The 9777-nt window shown below is 41.8% G+C and overlaps 1 pseudogene; it reads left to right on the top strand.

Moving 5' to 3' along the window:
* Window positions 1–3142: 3142 nt before the first annotated feature.
* On the top strand, window positions 3143–9143 carry LOC116420063 (annotated as a pseudogene).
* The last annotated feature ends 634 nt before the right edge of the window (window positions 9144–9777 follow it).

The raw sequence follows: 9777 nt of genomic DNA, 5'->3' as shown, positions 1-9777 counted from the left end.
CTGACTTTCTGGTTGTGTCACACTCTTAACCCTTCCCTCTGCTTCCTGACAATAATGGCAGTCATGTGACATCATTTATAATTGTGAGGAAGCTTTAGATTCTGTCTTCTCCAGTCGACCTGACTTGAGGGACATTCCTCTTGACAACTCAGATGGTGAATGGTTTACAAATGGGTCGAGTTTTCTTGATAATGGGGAAAGAAAGGCAGGTTGTTCTGTGGTGACTCCCAATAGCACCCTGGAGGCTAAGCCCCTGGAGCTTCTGCCCAGAAAGCTGAACTTGAAACAAAGTGCTAAGTCAGTGGAATTGATAGAGACAATAGTTATCTAATTTAGCCTGGTGCTTAACAGTTCTCTAGTTCAGTACATATATTTAATACTTACTATAGTTCTACAAGATTCACACCTTTAAGAGAGCATATATAAGTAGGAGCCTCAACCAGGATTCAGTCGGGGAGATTCAGAAGCCAGAGAAGGCAGTTGGGAAGAACTAGGGAAGACCAGAGAAGTGGTGGTCCTTCTGATGCGGGAAAGATTCCAATCTTTGATTTCCAAACACATCCCCCCCTTCCCCCAGTTAATGTAAATTACCCTTTGACTCACAAATCCTGGTCCCTTTGAATTCCAATAGAAGATCTGGCCCTGTCCCAGCCCCACCCGGATCTGAGCCAACTTTGGGGCTACACCCCAAAGCCCCTCGAGCTAAGTCTCCGACTTAAAAGGGCCACACTGGCAACCCCTCTTTGCAGAGATTCCAAACATGGTCGGCATGTGAGGACCCTCTGTCCACTGGACCCTCTGTCCAGTGCCCTCCTTATCTCTACCTTCACCTATCTCCTACTTCTAAACTCAGTAATAAGCCTCTTTTATTAATCTAGCTCTCTGGGCCAATAAATGCTTTTATTGGGAATTCCGTGCCGCTACTAGACTTCATATACCACCGTATCCTTGCGCCGAATCCAAGGGGGTTGCAGGGGAACTCTGTTTGACTCCCTGTACCCCAAACCTGCCACTAGACCTTAACTAAACCCTAATTTCATTTAGGCATCCCAAATGTAGACCTCAGCATGTGGTCTACACCTCAACATTTGGTTCCTGACCTCAACACTTCTGCCTCCCCCACAGAAACCAAGACACATTCAGGAGGACCTCAAGAAGCTGGCAGAAGCAGAGAAGACAAAGGACTGCAGCAGGAGCTTAAGCCCATGGAACCAAGGAGAGAGGAAGACCTCCAGAAAAACTAGCTGAGCCCCAAGTGAAGGAGACAAAACTTTGAAGGAAACAATAAAGGATTTGGACTTGTTATACCTGGCTGCATTTGGGGTGATTGCTGAACTGAAAGAAAGGCTGCCCCCAAAAGCCCCCCCAAGAAACCTGCTCCCAGAGAACATTACATTTTAGAGAAGAATATTACAATAGCCCTCATCAGAGCTTTGGAACTGGGGAAGGGAATGAGAGTGAACATCTATACCGACTCCAAATATGCTTTTCATATTTTGCATGCTCATGGGACTATATGGAAAGAAAAGGGACTTCTGACAGCAAAAAATTCTCTTATTAAATATGCAAGGGAAATTCCACAACTATTGCAAGCTGTCCACAAATCCAGAGGTTTCAGTCATATTTTGTAAAGGACACCAGAAGGGAGATTCACTTCAAGCCAGGTTTGCAGATTTAACTGCTCAAGCTGCTGCCCATTCACTCCTGACTATGGCACCTTTAATCCCCCAGTTCCCTGAATCTTACATCCCTTCATATAGCTCATAGGAACAAGCCCTTGCAGAAGAAAGGGAATACACCCTTTATTCTTCTGGCTGTTTTCAAACATCCTCAGACCAGCTTTTAACTTGCCCAGAGGCAAGTCAGTGGAAACTGACTTTTGGTCTTTACCAAGCTATCCACTTGGGAAGAAATACTCTTCAATCCTTGTGAAAGACATTTTCCCTGGTCACAAGCTGGGAGAAATGATCAGGCAGGTCTGCCAGGCCTGTCCAGTTTTTGCCCAAGTAAATCCTGAAGGAGCTGTTAAACCTCTGTCCTCCTGAAGCCTGTTCAGAGAAGGGGCACATGCCCAGGGGAGATTGGCAAATAGACTTTATACATATGACCCCTTGCAGAAGTGTGACTCCTCTCACACCTGCTGCAATTTCTCCTTGGCAGCTTGTAGTAGCTGCACAGGTGGGTCAAGGACTCACTGTACCTATGACTATGGACCACCCTGAGAAATAACTGTAGGGTATCCATTCCGAGATTATCCTGGCAAACTCGCTCATAATGCTTCTACAGCATCTTCTTGAAGCTTCTTCATAACTTCCTGAGAACTAACATCCCAACTGATACAATGTCATGCAATTATCCTCATTCCTGGGGACAATTAGCCAGGAAACTACTACAAAACTTGACTTTAGGTACCATCTGTGCACCTAAGGGAGATGCTTTTCTTTGTAAAATGAGTTCTCCATTCTACTTCAATGTTTCCAAAGGACCTGTTAAAAGGAATGCCCTCCCCAGCCTGTAATTCTCTCTGCCCCATGCTTAACCCCTTTTAAACACTATGGTGCTTTTATCCTAGGTCATCTGAGTGCTCCTTTCACTGTGTATATTGCCACTGCTTTGAACACTGCCCTCACCCCTTCAAGGAGACAAAATGGGAATTTTAAGAAAATGTTCTTTGGTATTTAAGGAAGAGCACAGCCATGTTAGTACCCTGGGTGGGATACTTAGAACATGAGAGCATCCTCTCCAATCTGACTGCCACAATCAGCCAGCTGGCCAATGATTCTCCTGGAGATCCACGAATCTTTGCATTTTCTTGCTCACATGGTTTTAGATAACAGGTTGGCCCAGTAATTGTGCCAGGACCTTCTGTTTTCTCATGATTTTAAATACACTCTTGATTAATCTTAGGAGGAGGGACCATCCCACGTACCCAAATCTCTAGCTAGTTTCTCTACATTAGGATTCATGGAGGGACACATGGGAGATGCAGGAGGGGGAATGGGGAGGAAAGAGACTGCTTCATGTGCCAGTCTCAAAGTATAAATAAGCAGCTGAGAGCCCTAAAGCCAAGAACCGGGCACAGCTCAGCTCAAGGAATCTGCTGCCAAGATGCCAGCTGCCAGGCTGATGGCTTCCTCTGCTTCTTGCTTTCACCTCTGCCTGCTTCTTCCAGAACTGCCCAAGAGGAGGCAAGCACTCCCTGTCTGATACAGGGGTGAGATAAGTATGACTGGCTAGGTCAGAGTTCTGACTGTGAGTGATGTACAATGGCAGTGCTGGGACTTCACTTAGGAAACCACCAGCTGTGTGTGAGGAGAGAGAAACTTGGCCTGACTGGCCTCTGCAGTATTCATAGGGCAGAATGTCTGCTGCAGGAAGGGGTTCATAAAAATAGGAGTGTAGAGTGAGATAAGGATTAAGGGGTTTAGGGAAGCCAGAAAAAGGGAATTGGAGAAGGGAGACTGAAAAGAGAAACATAAATATGGAGAGAGATGCAAAGTGAGATAAATAGAGGAGGCAGAAGGAGGCTATGGGAGAAGAGGGAAAAAGGCAGACAATGGGGCAAGAAAATCCTAGGAGATTGACAGAAAGATGAAGTAAGGGCAAAGAATGAGAGAGAGTCAGAGAGGCAGAATGAGGCAGGGAAAGAAGAGAGCATGAAACAGAGAGGGACAGAGGGTGAGTGCTACCATGTTCTAGAGGAAGCCCACAGAGAGAAAAAGGTAGAGACAAAAGGAAGAAGAGAGAGAATTTAGAATCAGGACACAATGAGGGATTGGGAGAATGACAGGAAGAGCTGAAGGAGCCAGGAGGGCAAGGCATAATAAGGCAGAGGTTGCTCCTCTGCTCCTCTGCTATGCTAAAAAGACAGACTTCCTGGAGCCCAAGAGATGCCATCTCTGAAGAATCCAGCCCTAATGGGAGATGGGGAGAAAACGACAGCTGATTTATTTTATTTATTCTTATTTAAGCTTTTATTTACAAAATATATGCATGGGTAATTTTTCCTTTTAAATATTTTTATAGCTTTTATATACAAAACATATGCATGGATAATTTTTCAACATTGACCCTTGCAAAACTTCTGTTTCAACGTTTTCCCTCTTTCCTCCACCCCTCCCTAGTAGATGGCAGGCAGTCCCATACATGTTAAATATGTTAAAGTATATGTTAAATACAATATATGTATACATATTTATACAGTTATCTTACTGCACAAGAAAAATCGGATTTAGAAAGAAGGTAAAAATAACCTACAGAAGAAAAAACAAAATACAAGTGGTCAATAACAGAGAGTGCAAATGTTATGTTGTGGTCCATACTCATTTCCCAGTGTTCTTTCTCTGGGTGTATCTGGTTCTGTTCATCACTGATCAATTGCAACTGGTTTGGATCCTGTCATTGTTGAAGGGTCACGTCCATCAGAATTGCTCCTCATATAGTATTGTTGTTGAAGTGTATAATGATCTCCTGGTTCTGCTCATTTCACTGAGCATCAGTTCATGTCTCCAAGCCTTTCTGAAATCACCCTTCTGTTCATTTTTATAGAAAAATAATATTCCATAACATTCATATACAATTTATGCAGCCATTATCCAATTGATGGCAGCCACTAATTTCCACTTTCTAGCCACTACAAAGAGGGCTGCCACAAACATTTTTGCACACATGGGTCTCTTTCCTTCTTCAATATCTCTTTGGGATAGAAGCCCAGTAGAAACACTGCTGGATCAAAGGGTATGCACAGTTTGATAACTTTCTGAACGTAGTTCCAAATTGCTCTCCAGAATGGTTGGATCCATTCACAACTCCATCAACAAGGCATCAAAGTTCATGGGTAATTTTTCAACAGTGACCCTTGCAAAACCTTCTGTTCCAAATTTTCCCTCCTTCCCTCATTCCCTCCCCTAGATGGCAGGTAGTCCAATACATGTTAAATATGTTAAAGCATATGCCAAATCCAATATATGGATACATATTTTTACAGTTATCTTGCTGCACAAGAAAAATCAAATCAAGGAAAAAAACTGAGAAAGAAAACAAAATGCAAGCAAACAACAACAAAAAGAGTGAGAATGTTATGTGGTGAACCACACTCAGTTCCCACAGGCCTCTCTCTGGGTGTAGGTGGCTTTCTTCATCAATGAACAATTGAAATTGGTTTGGATCATCTCATTGTTGAAGAGAGCCATGGGGGACAGCTGATTTATAAGACATCCTCTATTTCTAATGAGGTAGGCCTTTCATCTCACCAAAGATAGGGTTTTCCCTCCATTTTAAGCTTAGAAATCACCTCCTGCCACATTATGGAGAGAGAAGTGGAATGAGAAAGTCTTAGAGCAGAAAAAAAGCAATACCAACTCAGTGTAACTTTGCTCCCTTTCAGGAAATTCTGTTGGACTTCTTTCAGGCAATCTGTGATCTTTTTGTTGGAAGGTACTCTAGCAATGCAGATTACAGCACCTCTGTACTTATTGTCCATGTCATTGAATGAGATGGAATGAGATCTTTCAGATAGTCAGAAAAATTGAATAAGGCTTCACCAACTCCAAAGTTGGTATAGACCTGAACCAACACCCATTAGGACATACCTCCCTCCCCTTCCTGTGACATCATTCACTTCCTACCTTAACCTAAACCAAATATGGGCAACTATGTTCTTATTGGGGTAGTTTCTTTGTTTAGAATGTAAGCTCCATTCCTTCAGCCAAAGAGATGAGGATCAGTGGTGGGAGGAATTTTTTTCATTAGGGATTATTATAAGGCGCCTCTTCTCTTCAATTGCTCATTCAACTGGAGCAACATTCCCTCCTTTTGAGAACATATAATAAACCTTTGTTTTGCTCCTAGAGATATCTCCAGCTATTTTATTACATGATAGTCACTCACCTCTCTGTCTGAGCCACACATCATCCCAATAGATAGTTCACAAGGCTCTACTTAAAATGTTGGGCTTTTTCCTTGAGATCTTTTAACATTATGGGGGTACTAATGCAGACTGAGGGTTCTTTCAACACCTCCTCCACTAGATACCTTACTTAATTACCATCTATTTCATTTCTCACCTTTTCCTTTCACTTTAGTTGTCAGAAAAACTGGAGAAAATCTGGCTTTGTCTTTACCACCAAAGTAGTATCTACTAAGCATATGAAAGGTGTGCTGTCCTTCCTTGGTGATTGCTGCCCCTCTTATTGTTGCAGAGAGGGACCAGTTTCTTTGTACTCTGTGCTTCTAGAATATGAAGATTGATTGCTTCAGCACCATGGTCAGCAAAACAAGTCAAACTAGTTTCTCTTCCTTCTTTCCTAGCCTTTCCTTCTTCTTCACTCCTTGCCCAGTTTGTCTTTCAATATTTCTTCAAGATGGGAAAGCCCAGGGCCAGTTTCTAATGAACTGAGAGGATTGTATGGGCAGATAAGAGGTAATTTAGTAACTTCATTCTAGGTTAAAAAGAAAGTTTAACAAGACATGTTTTCCTGAGCAGAATGTAAGTAGATGGATGAATGTCCTGGAAGAAGGAAACACAGATCTCCAAATTTGAATTCCTTCAGGCAATTCTTTTAAGGAAGGAGTGTGTCCTACATGTATTAGGCAAGATCCTTGGGAGCTAATTAAATAGGAAGAATGGAAGAGGAAAGAAAGGGATGGAACAGAAGAAAAGAAAAGAAAGACTAAAAGAGCAGGGAGAGGAAAAAAGTATTAAGGGTATAATGCCAGAGAAACTGAGGCAAGATAGAGATTAGGAGTTTTAATATTTTATTTGAAAGGAGAGATTGTGCTAGGCATGCTGCCCCAGGGCTAATGTCCAAAGCATCCAAAACCAAAGTGAGTTTGAAGAAGGGACTCCAAAACTCAAAAACTCCTTGAAGGAGAAAATCTTCAACTCTGCCTCAGTGAGGGATTCCACCGGAGGGAAACAAGACAAACAATTTCATTCTGTCATCTAGGGGGGTTGGTTCAGTTATGAGCAAAAGAATTCCAACCCTATTGAATTAAAGAAACTCATTCAATTCTGTTCAATTCCAGCTCAAGCTGAAACCCAGCTTGTAGATGAACCAACTTGAGACTCTACTCATTAGCCCCCTTCAGCTTGTAGGCAAAGCTCCTATTATGAAAGAGCCAATCTAAAATCCTCTCTTTGCAGAGGTCCTAAACATGCTATGCTATGCCAAGTAGGCCTCTGCCCACTGGAATAATATTGTTTTCCAGTGCCACCCTCTCTTTACCTTCACCTATTTCCCTAACGAGACTTTATGTCTCTCTGTCAGGATTTCTTTTTTTTTTTATTTTTATTTAATAGCCTTTTATTTACAGGATATATACATGGGTAACTTTACAGCATTAACAATTGCCAAACCTCTTGTTCCAATTTTTCACCTCTTACCCCCCCCACCCCCTCCCCTAGATGGCAGGATGACCAGTAGATGTTAAATATATTAAAATATAAATTAGAGACACAATAAGTATACCTCTGTCAGGATTTCTAACCTTACTTTCCAATCCCTATAATAAACCTCTTTTATCAATCTAGGATTTTGGGTCTGTAAATTCCTTTACAGAGAATCCCTGTGCTGATTCCCCAAACTCCCTACCTTTGCACCAAATCCCAAGGGGTTGCAGAGGAGCCAAACCTCTCCATTTAGTTCCCTGAACCCCAAACCTGTCACTAGACCTTATCATTTAATTCCCTGATCACCAGAATCCCTAATCTCATTTTGGTTCCCTAAATCTAGACCTCATCATTTGGTTCCCTATGAAAGGGAACCCCAAAACCTAAACCTCATCAAATTCTCAATGACATATGTGTGTGTGTGTGTGTGTATGTGTGTGTGTTATACACACACACACACACACACACAGAGCTCAGCTACAGGGGTAGACCGAGGCAGGGCCAGGGTCAGAGCACTGAGAGCGAGAACGGACTATCAATCTGGTTCTGACTGGATGAGGGGAAGCACCAGACATTCTGATAAACTGGGATAAAGAAGAACAATCACTGAATGGGGGAGACACCAGACATTCTGCTAAGTAGGGAAGGGCTAGGGTCATGATGTCTAAGATAGAAGGTCTTTCTCCTTATCTGGATCATGATGATTAGGTGGTGTTGCAGGATTGAGCAGAACAATTAGGAACTGAGGCAGAACAATTCAGGGAAACTGAGGCAGGACAATTTAGGGAAACTGAGGCAGGACAATAAAAGGGAATTGTGACACAATAAGGGAGAGAGGAGAGGAGGAAGAGGAGAGAATAAAGAAAGTAGTAAACAGAAGGGGAGAAGGAAGAAAAGGACAATAGAGAAGGAGAGGAAAGAAAGGGATTAAGGGAAGCAGAGGAGAGAAAAAGGAAGTGAGAAGACAGAGGAAGTGGGAATATGGGCAGGGAAGTGGAAGGGAATGTGGAAGAGGAGGCAATGGGAAGAATTGAGGAAAAGGGAAAATGGCATGTATGAAAAGTGGGGATCCACTTTTAGGGGATAAATATTGTATATTTGTTCAATCTAACCCCTTCTTCCTCCCTGTAGTATCTCACCTGTGGTCCTAGGAACAAAGGCCATTGCTTTGGGCCCAGAATCTGGAGATAAATTAGGTTACTATATGGGCACTTCTGAGGGCCTGAAGTGCCAGGAAGAGAACTACCTGCCCTCCCCATGCCAGCCTGGCCAGAAACTCTATGGGAATGGAGGATACTGTGCTGCTACTGGGATCTGTTGAAATGCTGGTAATGAGTCTTTTGCTCATTCCCAGAATGTTTTGTTTTTTAGTTTTTGAGATGAAAATTCTTTGATTTTTTTTGTTCAATTTTTCTTGAAATGGGAGTGGGGAAAGCCTAAAAAAATCCTTTCAGTTAATTTTGAAATATTGCTGCTCCTTTTATAATTGATCATATTGCTGCTTACTTGCATCTAGCCCTGAATTAATTGATTTTACTTCTTTTCATATGCTCATTGTTGGAATGGATAGAGAGCTGGCCTCAAATTCAGAAAGATTGGGTCCAAATTTTGTCCCTGATACATAGTAGTTGTGTGACCTTGTATAATTACTTGTCTTTTCAGTGCCCCAAGAAGTTTTCTAAGACCACAAATTAACATTGCAGGTGCCAATTTGCATTTGGAGACATTCTTTACTGGCAGCTCCCTATGACAATAAAATCACAAGTCTAGTAAAAAAAATTGATGATATGTGTTGTTCAATTATAATTATTTGTGTCTGCCTAGTTGTTTAATTGTTTGTTTTTAAAATTTGTTCCCTAGTCTTGAATGATTGCTTCCATTTGTGCTATTGATTTGCTAAATATAATTCTAATTATTTTTAAAATGACACCATAAAGCAATATATAGGAAACCACAAAGAGGTCTTTGATTCCTAAGGGTAGATCCTGAATCTAAAAATAAAAATTTCAAAATTGGCTATAATAGGGGCAGCTAGGTGGCACAGTGGATAGAGCAGCAGCCCCAAAGTCAGGAGGACCTCAGTTCAAATCTGATCTCAGACACTTAACACTTTCTAGCTGTGTGATCCTGGGCAAGTCACTTAATCCCAATTGCCTCAGCAAAAAAGAAAAAGAAAAAAAATTGGCTATAAAAGATTTTAGGGAGATGTTCAGGAACAAATTGCAAAAGGATGTGTTTGTGTTTGTGTGTGTGTGTGTGTGTGTGTGTGTGTGTGTGTGTGTGTGTGTATAAGAATGAAATAATAAATGAAGATATGTTCCTAAATCTCTCTCCCACTAGAAGGATAAAATTTTGTAAAAATCAGCAGGGAACCTTTGCCAAGGAAC

This window comes from Sarcophilus harrisii, chromosome 6 (assembly GCF_902635505.1).
Source record: "Sarcophilus harrisii chromosome 6, mSarHar1.11, whole genome shotgun sequence".
NCBI lineage: Eukaryota > Metazoa > Chordata > Mammalia > Dasyuromorphia > Dasyuridae > Sarcophilus > Sarcophilus harrisii.
The sequence above is the reverse complement of the archived record's forward strand: the minus strand, read 5'-3'. Positions and strand labels throughout refer to the sequence as shown.